The sequence below is a fragment of the Equus asinus genome, chromosome 12 (assembly GCF_041296235.1).
Source record: "Equus asinus isolate D_3611 breed Donkey chromosome 12, EquAss-T2T_v2, whole genome shotgun sequence".
Taxonomy (NCBI): Eukaryota; Metazoa; Chordata; class Mammalia; order Perissodactyla; family Equidae; genus Equus; species Equus asinus.
In genome coordinates, this window is record NC_091801.1 from 36569924 (window position 1) to 36587353 (window position 17430).

Consider the following 17430-nt stretch of genomic DNA (forward strand, 5'->3'; position numbering starts at 1 on the left):
AAAATCCTATTTATATAACTTTGGTTTCATGAAATAAAAATGCTAGCCACAGTTATTTATAGCACAATGAACGTTGTCAAAAGTCTGAAACATGACAGTGACCTTTACACTATTCTGTATTACTACCCAGAAAAGGCAATTTATTTCATAGCCTGTTGAATATGGAAGCCATCTTCAGATATATGTAGTTTAAGTGGTAAAATTGCAGCAAACTGCACATAAAGCATGATAGCTTTTTTTTCCTACTCTAAGAAAACCTCCAAAATGCCTTCAAATTCTGTGAAATCATTACTCTTTTAGAATCAATGGTTTCCTAAATTATCATAAGCAGTCAAATTTTGCAACCAAATTTGATTATTTTATGGTTAATACATATTTATTGATGACCACTGATTTAACGTAGATTATAAGGGGTACCACACTGGACCTAAGCAAACCTCATGCAATAGCACCCAGTATCATTCTATTGATACAGGAGGGGGAAAGATCAGTAAGGAAGTGAGAGAAAACACCCCTTATGGAATCATCAGTAAAGACAGCCTGAAGGAAGACATGACCCACTCACTGACAGTTTCTATCCCTTTATGGGTCTTTTATCTCTAGATTTATCTAAATTCTCAAATTTTATTAACTATACTGTGCTACACACTTCCTCTCATAATTCTTTAGAATTAGGATTGGTAAGTATGATAAGTGTCCCACAATTCTAATACTGAGAGTTTTAACAAATCTCCCTGTTAATTCTTTTCAATTTTTATCATTGTATAAACTTTGATCTTTCTCGTTCATCAGCATTTGACCTTTCAGACAAATTTTTTTTATCTGGCTCAATATTTCTATTCCATCATCTTGCAGAGTTTAAGAATCTCAATCATTTAAATTGCCCTTCTTTGGAACTTTCTAGCTCTTTTAGAGTGTTCGTTACTATTCTTTTTAACTCTGTCAAAGCCAGGTGATTCCTAGTATTTGAGATCCAAGATGGTTAACATGCCAACATTTGAAGATTTATGCATTTTCTAACAGATGCATGAATCAATGGAAAACCGTATCTCACCTTGAAAATTGTAAATTAAAAGCAACTGAAGGTTCACTCTGTAGCTATGTAGGATGCTAATATCTACCTGGTAGTCTAGTCTTATCTGAGTGTGTCAGAACACCTGTCTCCCTAAAAATTCTCTTCTAACTTGCCATATACTATGTTGTAAATTTTTGATGTTAAACCACTCCTTAATATGCTAACAATTTACCCTATCTAGGAGAGGAAGTCTGCTCATACATTGTGATCTGGTTAGAGAACAATACATCCTTCAGCCCTGAGAGATTAGTGTGACAGGCAGGTAGAATTTGATGAGGTAAGTTGTCAAGAAATGCCTCAGTTCAAAGAAATACATACAAAAGTAGGCCTAGGTAGGACTTCTTAAGAGATCGTGTATAATCAGGTACAAGCATCCACACAAACAGAACCTCAAAGATGGGCACCTAAAAAAGGTGAAACAGGATGCAAGTAGGTTTAAAATAGTCCCAAATGAAATTTGCATTTATCTTAATTCAGATGCCATAGTTGTGTTAGAGACAAATTGCAATCTATAAGATTAAGTACATGTAGCTGCACAAATACAAATAATAATTTACTTATTTTGATGGTTAAGTCTCACAAACTGATAGCAGATTTAAAAATAGTGACAAGGTGTATCTTTAATTAAAAAGACATATGAATGGATTCTTAAGAAAGAACACGTGGAAAAAATCAAAGATTATTAAACAAAGATATGCAAATAAAACAAGAATAGACGACATTTTTACCTATCAAAATGGCAAAGATTAAAAAACATTATCCTGGGGCTGGCCCCGTCTAGTGGTTAAGTTCACGTGCTCTGCTTCGGAGGCCTGGGGTTTCCATGGTTTGGATCCTGGGCGCGGAGGTGGCACCGCTCATCAAGCCATGCTGAGGTGGCATTCCACGTGCCACAACTAGAAGGACCCACAGCCAAAAAATATATGCAACTATGTACCGGGGGGCTTTGGGGAGAAAAAGGAAAAATAAAATCTTTAAAAAATGGTATCCTGAATGCAGCTGCAATGCAGCTGGTGGGACTATAAATAGGCACAAACTTTCTGTGAAATACTTCAGCAGTATGTACCAAAGTCCTCAGTAATATTATACCCTCAGAGGAGAGTCTGTTTTCAGAAATCTCTCCTTGGGAAACAATCAAAGATGCAAAAAAAGGAGATGTTACCAGCATTATTTGTAGCAAGAAAAACTAAGAAATAAATAGCTATAGTTATATAGATATATAGGTATATCTAAATGGTTGGATAAATTAAAGTTGAAATATAAAAGAATATTGTGCAACAATTAGAAATATTTTTATGAACATATAAAAATATGGGAAAATAGCTTTGAATCTTAAGAAGAAAAGCATGGAAGTAAATATTAAATCTTATATGAGATTTTCTATGGGTGATGGAATTGTACTTGACTTTTACTTTCTCTTTTATACTTTCCTGTAGTTTCTACAAAATGATGTAGTATCTATTCTGAGTGGGGAGGGAAGACACGTGTAAAGCAAACAAGACCGTAAAGGAGAACTTCTTAGGCCTTACTAGTAATTGAAAACTGCTTCCAACAAAGTAGAACACAGATAGGAAGCCGAAGTCTGGACATAGAAGGGGAGTGTCAGTGTCCAACTCTTCTCCACAGTTTCTAAGTCACCTGACACACAATTACCTAAATTACTATCTTACTATCTTACAATTTTGAACGCTGAAGTGATGGATTCTGAAAGACAATGTCCCTCTTACAGAACAAAAAGTTAAAAGAATGTTAACCAGCGTTTATTGAATGCTACATGCTTTACCTGTATTAATTTATCCTCACAAACCTATTTTTACAGATGAAGAAACTGAGAGCCAATGAGACTAAATAGTACATGGTTGCCAATAAATAATAAGTAACACAGAGCTGTCAAGCAATAGGGCCAAAATTGGAACTGAAGGAGTTGGACATCAGAACATGTGCTTTTAACCATTGAACTATTCCACATCTCTAACGGCATCATGCTGCTTGAAGTTTCTAACTTATTAGTCCTCAATTTTGACAGAATCCATTAGTTACAATAGGCGGTGATTTATTTTTGACCTATTTATTTCTCTGTGACCAAATTTATCACAACTACAAATTATGTGGTCCTTGGTCCCTGAGACAATCATCTTAGCTCCTATCATTTCCATCAGAAGTTTACAAGTAAAGGGGCAGGAAGGGGATTAGAATAGGAACAACAAAAGGATATTTTATTCTGTGAAATAACTATAGGTGATTGTGCCAGTCAGTTTGTAGCATAGAGGGGTGATTGGCTTCTCCAAGTGTCCACATACAAAGCCAAGACAGAAGATTGCTTTCCCCTCATCATCTGGTCTATGGGCAAGCGTCTAGGACTCAGGATGTAGCTAAAATTTTAATGAAACGTGCATTCCTAGTTTAGCTTCAGTGTTATGGTTGGTTTAAAATTAATTGAGTTCTGAAACCGTATGCTTTACTTTGTCTTCCAAATGGACAAAAGGATTTTCCTATAACCAAGAACCTGCCATTTTACGGCTTTATAAAAATTCAGTTGTTAACAAATTCTCCATCAAAAGCTTTCCTCAACCATTTTATTGCACTTTTAAGTAAATCAGAGGAGCATTCTATTTCAGATGAAAAGCAGATTGAAATGCAATAAATTCCTTCTTTTATGACAATTTTCTCTGGAGCTATGTTTATCAATGCTACTGAGACACCACAAACATTTGTTGTAGGATCAAAAAGTAGAAGAGTTGAAACAGCGACCATAAAAAGCTTGTTCTTTATTTGAACTTAAAGGAGAGAAGGTTGTGATATTTTAAAAGCAAAATAAAGGAGATAGGGCAACTGGCACATCAATTATTTAAGAAAAAATAATAAGCCAAATCTTTTCCTCAGGACTTTCAAAACAAAAAAGGAGAAGAAAAGACAAACAATCAAATGAAATTCTAGCTAGGTTAAAGATATAAATTGAAAACAATAAAACCATAACAGAAAAAATATGGGCACATTATTTGATAAACTTGAGGCATAGAAGGCTGTCCTAAGTATCATACCAGGCCAGAAGCCATAAAGGAAAAGACTGATATGTTTTACTACAAACAAGTAAAAATTTTATATCACAACAGAGTCAAAAGACAAAGAACAAACCAGGAAAAATATTTTTGACACCTGTGAAATACATGGGATTACATCAATTTTTAAAGATCACTAGACAGTAGAATGGAGAGAAGCAGGATAGGGGAGGCAGACTTTTACATTTTACTAAATATCCTTCTGAAATAAATAAATAAATACAAGCATATATTTTTCTTATAACTCAGAGGGAAGAAGAGAGAGTATGGGAGAGATAAATTGTAGAAAAAAGAAATTTAAAATATAGCATACTTTCCATACATATCAAGATTTTCATAGTCCAATATCCTCAGCCATCTAATAACTAAAAGAGGCCGCAGTGATTTCCAGGTGAAACCACATCTGAATTCAATCAACTGGCACCAAGCTTTGGTGCTCTTGATATTCAGAAGTCATCAGATGCATGTTGCTTTTTAAAATTTTAAACCGAGTACCAACCGTTTTGACTCCTCCTGCTGGTCAAAGTTTATGTCATAAAGATGCATTGACATAAACTACGGCAATTGAAATTTAAATACAGTAAATGAGCTTCCTTCGGTTTATAAACTATACTTTCCCCATGAGAGTATGCTGTCTTTTTTTTTTTCACTTTGCTAGAAATTAACCTCAAATCACACTTCTCAGAAAAACAATTGGATTCTAAACTGCATAATTAACATTGAAGAGGGTAACAAATACCTGCCAAGATCAAATTTCATAGTGACCTACAGGATTCATATACTCAGATCATAGTCCAAGTTTTATAAATGGAATATATCAAAGTCTGTGTCATGATGAAGTATAAAGAGATCAGCTATGGTAACAAAAATTATTATTTTTTTTAATTTTCTTCTTCTTGTCCACCTACTTTTCCTCCTGGCCTTACGAATATACAGTATCAATGTTTTAAAACAAATAACAAAAGAGGAACACATGGCTTTACAAATTTTTCTAGTTTGTGAATTTATATTAACTCTTACAAAAGGCATAAAAATCAATTTTCATTTCGATGCATAAGTAACACATTATATTTATTTTAAAAGTATAATTATATGAAACCAATAGTATCTTAGATAATCTAGGATCAAATATGAAGCAATATTTATTTCTTCTAAGATTAAATAAGTATGTACTCTAATTTTCAACTTCACGAGGGACATTTCTTGAACAAGCTATTAAACCTTCTTTGAATATTTGACAGAATTCTCCAGAGAAGCCATCTGGTCCTGGAGTTTTGTTTTTGGGAGGTTTTTGATTACTATTTCAATCTCTTCACTGGTAATTGGTCTAGTCAGATTCTCTACTTCTTCTTGATTCTGTTTTTGGATGTTGTATGAGTCTAAGAATTTATCCGTTTCTTCTAGGTTATCCAGTTTCTGGGCATGTAGTTTTTCACAGTATTCTCTTCTAATCCTTTGTATTTCTATGGCATCTTTTGTAATTTCTCCTCTTCTAATTTTATTTATTTGAGCCCTCTCCCGTTTTTGCTTAGCAAGTCTGGCTAAGGGTTTGTCAATTCTGTTTATCTTCTCAAAGACCCAGCTTTTTGTTTCATTGAGCCTTATTACTGTTTTTTTGGTTTCTATTTCATTTCTTTCTGCTCTTCTTTTTATTATTTCCCTCCTCCTGCTGACTTTGGGATTTTTTTTGTTCTTCATTTTCTAGTTCTGTTAGATATAGTTTAAGATTACTTACCTGAGACTTTTCTTCTTTGTTAACGTGGGCCTGTATTGCTATGGATTTCCCCTTTAGGACAGCCTTTGCTGCATCCCATATGAGTTGGTATGATGTGTTTTCATTTTTATTTGTCTCAAGGTGTTCTTTGATTTCTCCTTTGATTTATTCATTGATCCATTGGTCGTTCAATAGCATGTTGTTTTATCTCCACATATTTGTCACTTTCCCAGCTTTTTTCTTGTAGTTGATTTCTAGTTTCATAGCATTATCATCAGGAAAGATGCTTAATATGATTTACTCTTTTAAAATTTATATAAGCTTGCCTTGTTTCCCAACATACGGTTTATCTTTGAGAATGTTTCATGTGCACTTGAGAAGAGTGTATATTCTGCTGTTCTTGGATGCACTGTTCTATGTATATCTATTAAGTCCATCTGGTCTAGTTTTTCATTTAACTCCACTGTTTCCTTTCTGATGTTCTGTCTGGATGATCTATCCATTGATGTAAGTGGGGTGTTCAGGTCCCCTACTATTATTGCATTGCTGTTAATTTCTCCTTTTATGTCAGATGATAGTACTTTATGTACTTTGGTGCTCCAGTGTTTGGTGCATATATATTTATAAGCGTTATGTCCTCTTTTGGAGTATCTCTTTTATCATTATATCCTGCCCCTCTTTGTCTCTGATTGCCTTTTTTACCTTGATGTCTACTTTGTCTGATGTAAGTATGCAACACTAGCTTTCTTTTGTTTGCCTTTAGCTTCAAGTGTCATCTTCCATCCCTTCACTCTGAGACTTTGTTTATCTTTAGAGCTGATGTGTTTCCAGGAGGCAGCATGTTCTTGGGTCTTGTGTTTTAATCCATCCAGCCACTCTGTGTCTTTTGATTGGAGAATTCAATCCATTTACATTTAGAGTTTCATATTGATATATTAGGGCTTAATATTGCCATTTTATCATTTGTTTTCTGGTTGTTCTTTATTTCCTTTGTTTCTTGTCCCTTGTATTTCTGACTGCTAGTTCAGTTTGGTGTTTCTCTATGATGATTTTCTCAGTTTTCTCTTCATTTGTCATTTGTGTTTCTGTTCTGAATTTTTGTTTATTGGTTACCGTGAGGTTTTTATAAAAGATCTCATAGATAAGATAGTCCATTTTCTGATAATCTCTTATTTCCTTAGTCTAAGCAGTTTCAATCCTTTTCCTCTTCCCTAAGTTATTGTTGTCACAACTTATTCCATTTTGTGTTGTGAGTTTGTGATTAAAATGAAGTGATTATAGTTATTTTTGATGCTTTCCTTCCCTTTATCCTTAATGTTATAACTAAGTGTTGGCTAACCTGTTCTGATAGAAAGCTGCAATTTTCTTATTTCGTCTGTCTGTTTATTTCCTTGCTCAAGTCTTTGTAAACTCCTTCTTTTGTTTATGAGGCCCTTCTTGATCATTTCTTGTAGGGGGCTTTTGTGGCAATGAACCCCCTCAGCTTTTGTTTATCAGGGAGTTTTGTGGCAATGAACTCCCTCAGCTTTTGTTTATCTGGGAAAGTTTTTATTTCTCCCTTGTATCTGAAGGATATTTTCACTGGATAGAGTATTCTTGGCTGAAAGTATTTGTCTTTCAGTATTTTGAATATATTATTCAATTCTCTCCTAGCTTGGAAGATTTCTGCTTAGAAATCTGCTGAAAGCCTGATATGGGTTCCTCTGTAGGTTATTTTCTTCTGCCTTGCTTCCCTTAATATTTTTTCTTTGTCATTGACTTTTGCCACTTTTACTAATATACGCCTTGGAGAAGGTCTTTTTACATTGATGTAATTAGGAGTTCTATTACTTTCATTTACATGTAATTCCAGCTCCTTCCCCATGTTTGGGAAGCTATTATTTCTTGAATAAGCTCTGCTTGTGTCTCCCTCCCTTCTCCCTCTGGAATATCTATAATCCGTTGTTGCATTGCCTAATTGAGTCATATTTCTTGGAGAATCTCTTCATGTGTTTTTTTTTTAGTCTCAGTTCTCTCTCCTCCTCCATCTGCAGCATTTCTATATTTCTGTCCTCTAAATTACTAATTCTGTCCTCCATAATATCAGCACTCTTTTGCAAGGACTCCAAATTCTTCTTTATCTCATTCATTGTGTTTTTCATCTCCAACCTTTCAGAGTTTTTAATAGTTTCAGTCTCTTTTGTAAAGAATTCCCTCTGTTCATTAATTTTATTCCTGACATGATTGAACTGTCTTTCTGAGTTTTCTTGTAACTTGTTGAGTCTTTATGATAACCATTTTGAATTCTCTGTCATTTAGATTGTAAATTTTTGTGTCTTCAGGATTGATTTCTGGGTACTTGTCATTTTCCTTCTGGTTTGTTGTGTTAATATACTTCTTCATGCTATTTGATGGCATGGACTTTTGCCATCACATGGTGGTCATATCTTGTGTAGATTCCACCTTCTACCGCTAGGTTGGGCAGGAGCTGTGTTTTCTGAGCCTGCTGTGACTCTTGGCAGATGTGCTTGTCTGTTGGAAACAGTGCCAACAGGACCTGTCTTCACTTGCCCATATGCTCTCTGGCAGGGATCCCCTACTCTAGCTGGCCAGCCAAGGTGGTGCACCAGGCAGAAGCAGGGAGAGGCACTTTATTTTGCTCGCACAATCCTGTGCGTTCCTGGTCTGCACTCACTGTCTGCCTGCTTGGGCTGCTTGGCTTGGTTTAGATGCCCCTGCAGTTGCTTAGCTTCTTCAGTGTGGAGCATTCCCACAGGCTGTGAGGCAACTCCAAGAGTGCAAGCATTCCCATGGAGGGCTGCCTTTTCTCTCATCTCCTCTCAGAGTCATGCACCAGCTGCCATGTGAGGTCCCACACCCTAGATCACTGCCACTTGTGAGGGTGGGGGAGATCTTTTTACCTCCTTCCTCTGCCTCTTGGGGGAGTCTTGCACCCCCAACTTCAGACATATGGCTGTGTGGATCTCTCACATGTCTGTTGTGTGAATGTCCCCTGTTGATTTGTGAATGTCCTTTTTGTTGTATCTTATGGGACAGAGACTAAAGGAAGAGCTCACTCTGCCATGATGCTGACAGCACTCTCCATGAATTTTTACCTGTGAGAAAACGTGTGTTTTATTTTTGAAGTTTATATTTTATGTTGAAAAACATTTACAATAGAAGGGAATTATAAAAGAAAACAATCTATTTTTTACCATTACTTCAGTGTTTTTGCCCAGTTGATATCTTTGACAGCAAGTTATCTAGATGTGATACATTAGACACAACGGACTCAAAAGAGTTGGATTCTGCCTTGGAACATAGTGGCTGCATACCCTGCAAAGAGTCATTTTGACTTTTCTTAGTTCATGCTTTCTTCATTCTTCACTTTGTTTTCTTTCTCCAGATTGCTCATATTCTTTCATGGTACTATGGCCATGGTTCCCTCTGTCCACAGAACTATTCATAAAAGATTAAGAAAACAAAGTGCAGGGGATGCAAAAAGACAGAAATATCAGCCAAAGCTGTCATCCGTCTGGGAAGGGCTCCATCTGGAGGGTCATCCTCCATTCTGCTAGAGGGTCCAAGCAGGCAGAGTTATTTATAATTCTCGGGCATCCACAAAGCTTATGTTAAATGCCTATGTCTATCTCTGACATTTCTGGAATTTGTAAGACTGTCGATGTAAATAATGAAAGAGAAATATATGAAATGAGAAGTACTTATCACTATTAGCCATAGGAAAGAAAGGTTTCAGGAGAGGAGGGAAATAGTAGATGTTCTGTGTTCCCTTTGAATATTAACATTTTTTAAAAATCTCATAATTAAAGAGGGAGAAGTTTCTAAAATTTTAGGAATTGAATGTAGTACTTTTTACATTTTGATGCCCTCATAATTTGAAAATTCCTGTAGAGAAAACCATTAATGTGTCTTTTTAAAAGTCTTGTCATATTCTGCTTAAATGTGTCTCTAAATGTTTGGTTCTGATAAGCTTCTATTTTGTATTTCAACCTCTTCATAGAAAGTAGCCTCTGTAAGATCACAATTATCTGATATTGTGTAAAATGATTGTTATGGAAACTACTGAATTTAGGCCATAAGTTATTTTATTTATTAATTAGGTAGGAGTAACAGAGGCTTAGATTAGTTCATTAAAATGACTGTCAGACAAATTCTCTTTTACTGGAAAAAAAGTCAAGTTATGGTGTCATGCTAGAAAATGTACGGATAATGCTTGGAGTGTGTTAACTTTCAGGTATTAGAAAGGAGTGCAAGAACCTACAGTTTGGTTAACAGTCTGGGAGGATAACTCAACATAATGTCTCAGTTTAGTGTACTAAGTAGTCAGTTTTCTTTTGATATAAGGTAGAGCAATGCAAGTAGTTGTGGTTAGGCCAGCTTAGTTGTAATGAGCGTGGCCTCTGTAATTCAAGGGCCTGGGTCTGAAACCTGGTGTTGCTAGTTACTGATTGGGTGACTTGAGGTAATGTATACAAACTCTTTGTTCCTCTTTATTTATTATGTCCATATTTTTCCTTAAATCTTTGAATACATTTTCTAATATCTTAAAATATTTGTTAATTCCAATATTTATGTCATCTTTGGTTGTTTTCCTACATACAGTTTTCTCTTGATTATGTGTCACATTTTCCTGTTTCTTTACATGCCTACTAATTTTGGTTTTATACTAGACATTATAAATGCTACATTGTTGAGAGCCTATATTTTGTGATCTTTATTAGAGTGTTGAGTTTTTTCTGGTAGCAGTTTCCTGGCTGAGAAGTTTTATCCTGTTGAAGCTTGTATTTGGGTAGGTCTAGTGTAGTTCTTAGTCTAAAGTCAAAATATTACTACTTTTACATTTTTCTTTTGCAGGAGAAGATTCACCCCAAGCTAACATCTGTTGCCAATCTTCTTCCTTTTTCCTCCCCAAAGCCCCAGCCCATAGTTATGTCTGGTTTTAAATTCTTCTGGTTCTTCTATGTGAAGCACCACCACAGCATGCCTACTGATAGATGAGTGGTGTGGTTCCACACCCAGGAACTAACCTGGGCCATCAAGGCAGAGCATGCAGAAATTTAACCATTAGGCCATCAGGGCTGGCTCACTACTTTTAAAGTGTGGTCTTTCTGGGGTCTCAGCTGAATGCAGGTGGAGTTCAGTAAAGCCACTTATTCTAGATAATTAGAACTTCAGTGTCTCTCAGCATTAAGTGATCTCTGGGTCCTTCATTCACCTCCCAATCCCCAGTAGCTATTCTCCACCATGCCTCCTGGAGTCTTGCCCTGAATATATGCAGGTTAGTAATGGCCCAAAGACTCAAACAGACATCTCTGCAGATGTCTGGAGATCCTTCTCTACATAGCTCATCTTTCTCCAGTATATTATCCCAAAAGTATCTGTTGCCTCAGCAGCCCTTAACTCTGATACTTGTTTCCTCTATCCAGCAAGAACAGTGCTTTTTTGTTCAAGCTACTTTTCTGTGCTGCAGTTTGGAGCTCATCTCATGTGTCTTTTCTCTCAAGGGTCACAGACCTGGGATGTCTGTTGTGTAATTATTTTAAGTGATTGATTCACATATTTATAATTGTTTAAGGTGGAATAGTAAGCCCAATGCCAATGCCAGTTGTTCTATTGTGACTGGAATTGGAATTGTTCACTTTTAAATTTTGAAGTTATCTATTTGATAACAATATGCTTTAGATATTAATTTCATTTGATAGAGTAATTACTCAAGTTCCTGTGTGTCTTAAGAGGTTTTTATCTGGGATATGTGTTTCAGGATACTTTATCAACTCTGTATGTTAAGGAGGCTATAGTATTCTCAAATTGAGTTATTTCAAGCCATATTCAGCTTAATTTATTTTGCTTTGGATAACTATATTTCAAAACCTTCTTACTCATTTGTTTTCCCCTTGTGGGTTAATTTTGGAGTTTAGAATTGGTTTCTTGGTAATATCCTAAAAATGCTTCATTTTAGTGCCCATAAGTTTTATCCTTTGGGACCTTTCACTGTCTTATAATTTTCTATAACTCTACCCTAGTTAGTTTATTGCTAATGGCTAAAGTGAACCTACTTGTTGAATGACTAAAATGGAGCTAGCTACCTATGAACATGCTTCTACCAATTGTAAGGTGTCCAGTAATTGTGATACTGTATCAGTATTCCCTAGTATATTAATTAGCCAGGTATTTTTGGTGGACATGGTGCTCTTAGTAATTTTCGTGGATTCTTGTGTCTCTTGATAAACTCATTCAATCACGGCTAACCACTTAAACATGTCTTTTGCTTCCAGGATTGTTTTTATTTCTTTGCCATTAAGGTAGATGTTTTGGCTATAGACAGACTGTTGCCAGGGTGCAAACACATAGCAAAATCATGAGACTTTCTCTAATTTAACCAGATCTCTGAGATGGCTTATGTCTGACCCAATGCTTGTTTGTATCATGAGGAATGACAGTGTTCTAATTTCATTTTTGTTAGTATAACAATTTCTGCCCCTATAGCGTAAAATCTGATTTACCAGGACAATCCAACTTTTGCCTTCTCTTGGGAAAATATCTTCCTCTTCCTGAGATGCCACATGGAGGTGAACTGGAAGAAAAAGAGCAAAAACTGGTCAGTTTTCATGTACTTAATTCATAGTTAAATACATATAAGTTTTCACAGTTTATTTTCTTGGAGATTTTGACACTTGTCCAGCTTGTCCTGTGTTGTGAAGTACATTGTGTGCTTCCTTAAGCATAATAGCACTTGTATATTTTTATGTAATTTAAAAACTTGAGTGAGATTCAATAAACATTGTAAAAAACCATAATTTTAAAAGATCTGTGAAAATTATAGTTTATAATTGCTTTAAAGTCATAGAGATTTTAACTTTTAAAAGAAGTTTAAATGTTAATTGTGTTTCTTAATTGTTATTTTAACTCAAGCTTTACACTTAATTCCATTTATTTTAAGTATAAATATGTAATGATGGATAAAAGAAGTTAAAAACCCCCAGTACCTTGCCTGAACATTTCTCATAGTTTGTTAATATTTAGATACTAACATTTTGCAAAAAACAATAACTTGTAGTTAAATGTTCTGAGGCTGTAAAGAATGAGTATATTTTAAGTTGTTAACGTTTCTTCAGATGAGCCATGATTTCACTGCTTTTAAAAAGTGCTTTAGAGGGGCTGGCCCCGTGGCCGAGTGGTTAAGTTCGTGTGCTCCACTGCAGGCGGCCCAGTGTTTCGTTGGTCCGAATCCTGGGCGCGGACATGGCACTGCTCATCAAACCACGCTGAGGCAGCACTCCACATGCCACAACTAGAAGGACCCACAATGAAGAATATACAACTATGTACTGGGGGGCTTTGGGGAGAAAAAGGAAAAAAATAAAATCTTTAAAAAAAAGTGCTTTAGAGCAAAAGTAGAAGTTTATATACTTCTACTTTAAAACTATGATTTATGAAGATCTGTTTTGCTAAAGTTAAACCTAATTAAAAGTTTAGTAATATTTCTTTGTGGAGATTTTTTCAGATAATTTAAATTATAACGTTCATTAATTCATTTTATTCTCTTGCAGAAGGAAAAATATCATCAATGTTCATTAAATATTTTAGAAATATTTAACCATAGAGAGAACTTAATTAAAATTTATGTCCCAAGATATCTATATCTTTCTGTCCAATATCGTAGCCACTAGCCACATGTAGCCATTTAAATTTAAATTAGTTAAAATTCAGTAAAACAAAAACATCAGTTCCTCATTTGCACTAGCCACATTTCAGTAGGGGCTACCATATTGGACACCACAGATATTAAACGTTTCCATCATTACTGAATGTTTTATTGGTCAATGCTCATGGTTATTTATCTGAGATCATTGATTTCTAATAGAAGACGTAATAATTTTTTTTAGCATCTACTGATACACTATAATACATTTTATCAGTGGCAAAAACCTGTTCAATAGGTCTCAGGTGGTAAGAGTGAACCTTTATAATTTTTTTTGGAGTTCACATTTTTTTAAAGATTTTATTTTTTTCCTTTTTCTCCCCAAAGCCCCCTGGTCCATAGTTGTATCTTCTTTGTTGTGGGTCCCCCTAGTTGTGGCATGTGGGACACTGCCTCAGCATGGTTTGATGAGCAGTGCCATGTCCCCACCCAGGATTCAAACCAACAAAACACTGGGCCACCTGCAGTGGAGCGTGTGAACTTAACCACTCAGCCATGGGGCTGGCCCCTGGAGTTCACTTTTTGATGATTATTCGTATGTCATTTTTGAGTAATCTATATTTACACTTTCCATTAAAAGCTAAAAACATGGGTAGAAGTCACTGGTGTTTGCTTATATTTACAAACTGTTTACAAAGTGACAGGTAGACCTATTTAGACAGGAAAAGTCATTTATACGGAAATAGAGGAATAGAAGTAGTTACTTTTTAATTGGTTTTCTTGTAGTGGCCAAAATAGATTCTCCAAAGGAGCCATTTTTTTGTTTGTTTGTTTGTTTGTGAAAGAATAGGTTCTAGAACACTGACAAAAATTTTCTTTGCCATTTTGTGCATAGAAACCTGAAGAATGGAGGCTGTCTTCAAACAAGCCCAACGGAATTTGAGGATGCCAGCACCTTTCCTACATATTTAAACTTATCTGCATTCCCGTTTCTGGAATACCCTATACCTGCATTCTAAGTAGACTCATGGAAGCTTCAGAGGTCATTTAACACATAATGTCTCATCTGTACATCTTGAAGTGGTGAGTGGCTTGCCTAAGAGAACACAGATGCTCAGTGGCAGAGCCAGAACATGAACTCATGCATAATGACCTCTGTCATCTGGGGCCATCGTCTGATTTGGTACTTGTGGTTGGTACAGACTCTCTGCGCCACACCTCATTCCACTGTGAAAGCATTCTCATACTGCTTTTAATTTCATAACTGTTAAAAATTATTTGGCTACGCATATTTCATGCACTATCGAGTAAAGTGAAGAGGAGAAAAATAAAGCTACATAAAAAATCCAATAAGTAATACATTAAATTTGAAAGTAAACTTTGTATGAATAAGTTCTAAAATAAAAATCTTAAAATTTTACTATTCTTAATATGAATCTTTTGATATTCATGATAAATTCTTAAATAAAGAGAACAAGCAAAATGCAGATATATAATATGATTCTTCTTTTTAGGGAAATGTGGAGCCGGCCAGGTGGCACAGCGGTTAAGTGCACACGTTCCCTTCGGTGGCCCAGGGTTTGCTGGTTAGGACCCTGGGTGCGTACATGGCACCGCTTGACAAGCCATGCTGTCGTAGGCATCCCACATATAAAAAGTAGAGGAAGATGGGCATGGATGTTAGCTCAGGGCCAGCTTTCCTCAGCAAAAAGAGGAGGATTGACAGCAGCAGTTAGCTCAGGGCTAATCTTCCTCAAAAAAAAGAAAAGGCAGAGAAGGGACAAATAGAAATGGGCATCTTGGGAGAGAGGACACAAGAATGGCAGACCCAAGGGCAGAGTGACATCAGCAAAATGGCAGAGTGAGCCGACCCTGGACTCTCTCCCCTCCAAACTACAACCAAAGAACCAGAACAACTGAATTTCAACCAATAACTTTAATCCAGAGACTCTCAGAGACCCACAGCAAGACGATGGAGGATGGAGAGGCTGAAGCCGGCCTCAGGAGCTAGAACAGGGTAAGAGAGAACTCCACTCCCTCCCCTAGAGACTGGGATCGCTGCTGCGGGTGAGGGAAGGAGCAGGGGAGGGGCTGCACATCTGGGGATCATCCAGGACTCCCACCACTGGTGCAGTGGAAAACCTGCTAACATGGGAAAGCTTCCACGTGCAGGGACCCCATCAAGCCAGGCCCTGGGAGACCAGAGAGCGAGAGCTGATCGAAATCCAGGTCGGCACGTTAGAGAAAGTGCCCCTCCTCCCCCAACCCGCACTGCACACCACCATCATGGCTGATGGCGGAGGGCTCAGAACGTGTGACTCTCGACCCCCATCTAGTGGTGACAGGCTGTAACTGCAACCGAATACTACCATCATGTGCAAAAACCACTCCTCTACCATTCAGCAATTTATAAAAGAGCTAGACAAGAAGGAAAGCAATAAAAACACAAAATTAACCTCTGAGGACTTGGAAATAGGTAAACTAGGTGAAAATGAGTTCAGAGTAGCTATCATCAGAAAACTCAATGAGGTAAAAGGAAATATAGAGAAACAAATTAACGAGTTCTGGAGTTACTTCACAAAAGAGATTGAAACTATTAAGAGGCTCAATCAGAAATACTAGAGATGAAAAATACAATGGACCAGATAAAACAGAATACGGATTCCCTGAGTGCCCGTGTAGACACCATAGAGGAGGAAATTAGCATAATCAAAATAGACAGGCTGAATGGCCCCAGACAGAGGAAGAAAGAGAAGTACATCGATGGACTGCTGTCCTCTCAACCCCTGTGTCTCTTTTACTCCTCACCACAGACCTAGGAAAGGCACAGGATATGCATCATGCCCTTCACTTATGGAGAAAATAGGGGCTAAGAGAAGTTAAAGAATTAAAAATAATGAGGAAAATATCAGAGAAATAGCAGATTCAATGAGGAGAACCAGTTTAAGAATCATCGGAATTCCTGAGGGCGTGGAAAAGGAAAATGGAGCAGAAAGTGTGCTTAATGAAATTATAGAAGAGAACTTCCCAAATCTAGGGATTGAGGGAGAAATGTGTGTGGAGGAAGCTTTCAGGTCTCCTAGATTTGTCGATGTAAAAAGACCTATTGCAAGGCATATAGTAGTAAAAATGGCAAAAATGAATGACAAAGAAAGAATACTCAGGGCAGCAATACAGAAGAAAATAACCTACAAAGGAACTCCTATCAGACTTTCAGCAGATTTCTCTACAGAAACCTTACAAGCTAGGAAAGAATGGAATGACATATTCAAAACTTTAAAATATAAAAATCTTCAGCCAAGAATACTCTATCCAGCAAAAATATCCTTCAGATATGAGGGAGAAATTAAACCTTTTACAGACAAACAACAGTTAAGGGAATTTGTAACCAAAAGTCCTCCACTACAAGAAATCCTCAAGAAGGCTCTCATACCTGGAAAAAGAAACAAAGGGAGAAAGAGGTCACAAACCACAGAGTAGGGAGACAAATAGATAGAACCAGAATAGGATTGCAAATATTCAACTATAGCATTAGGATAAAGGTAAGGAAACCACCAAACCAAAGATGATTTTATCACTGTAACCACAAACTCATAACATGAGTTGGAATAAGAGATGAAAATAATAATTTAGGAGCAGAAGAGGGAAGGGACTAAATCAGTCTAGGCCAAGTAAGTAAGAGTCCACCAGAGAATGGACTATATTATACTCGAGATTCTAAATACAAACTTCAGGGTAGCCACTAAACTAACGAACAGAACAGAGACACAAAACATAAATAAGCAAAAATCTAAGAAACCCAGCATAAGAAATTGCAGAAGTCAATGCGTAGGCTAAAACACACAGGACGAGAAACAAAAGCAACACAGGAAAACCAGATAACGAGCAACAGAATGACAGCATTAAGCCCTCATGCATCAATAATCACCCTCAATGTAAA

The 17430-nt window shown here is 36.5% G+C and overlaps 2 long non-coding RNA genes across 2 annotated transcripts in view; one reads left to right on the forward strand and one right to left on the reverse strand.

Moving 5' to 3' along the window:
• LOC139039904 (uncharacterized) overlaps positions 1–12448 on the reverse strand; it is a 69975-nt gene extending 57527 nt beyond the window's left edge. Inside the window, exon 1 of the long non-coding RNA XR_011493247.1 lies at positions 12352–12448. This is a non-coding gene — a long non-coding RNA (uncharacterized lncRNA). The remainder of the gene's footprint in view (positions 1–12351) is intronic.
• The window catches only part of LOC123275851 (uncharacterized), a 45419-nt gene extending 30437 nt beyond the window's left edge, over positions 1–14982 (forward strand). The window contains exons 2-3 of the long non-coding RNA XR_006511970.2: positions 12335–12446; positions 14386–14982. This is a non-coding gene — a long non-coding RNA (uncharacterized lncRNA). The remainder of the gene's footprint in view (positions 1–12334; positions 12447–14385) is intronic.
• The last annotated feature ends 2448 nt before the right edge of the window (positions 14983–17430 follow it).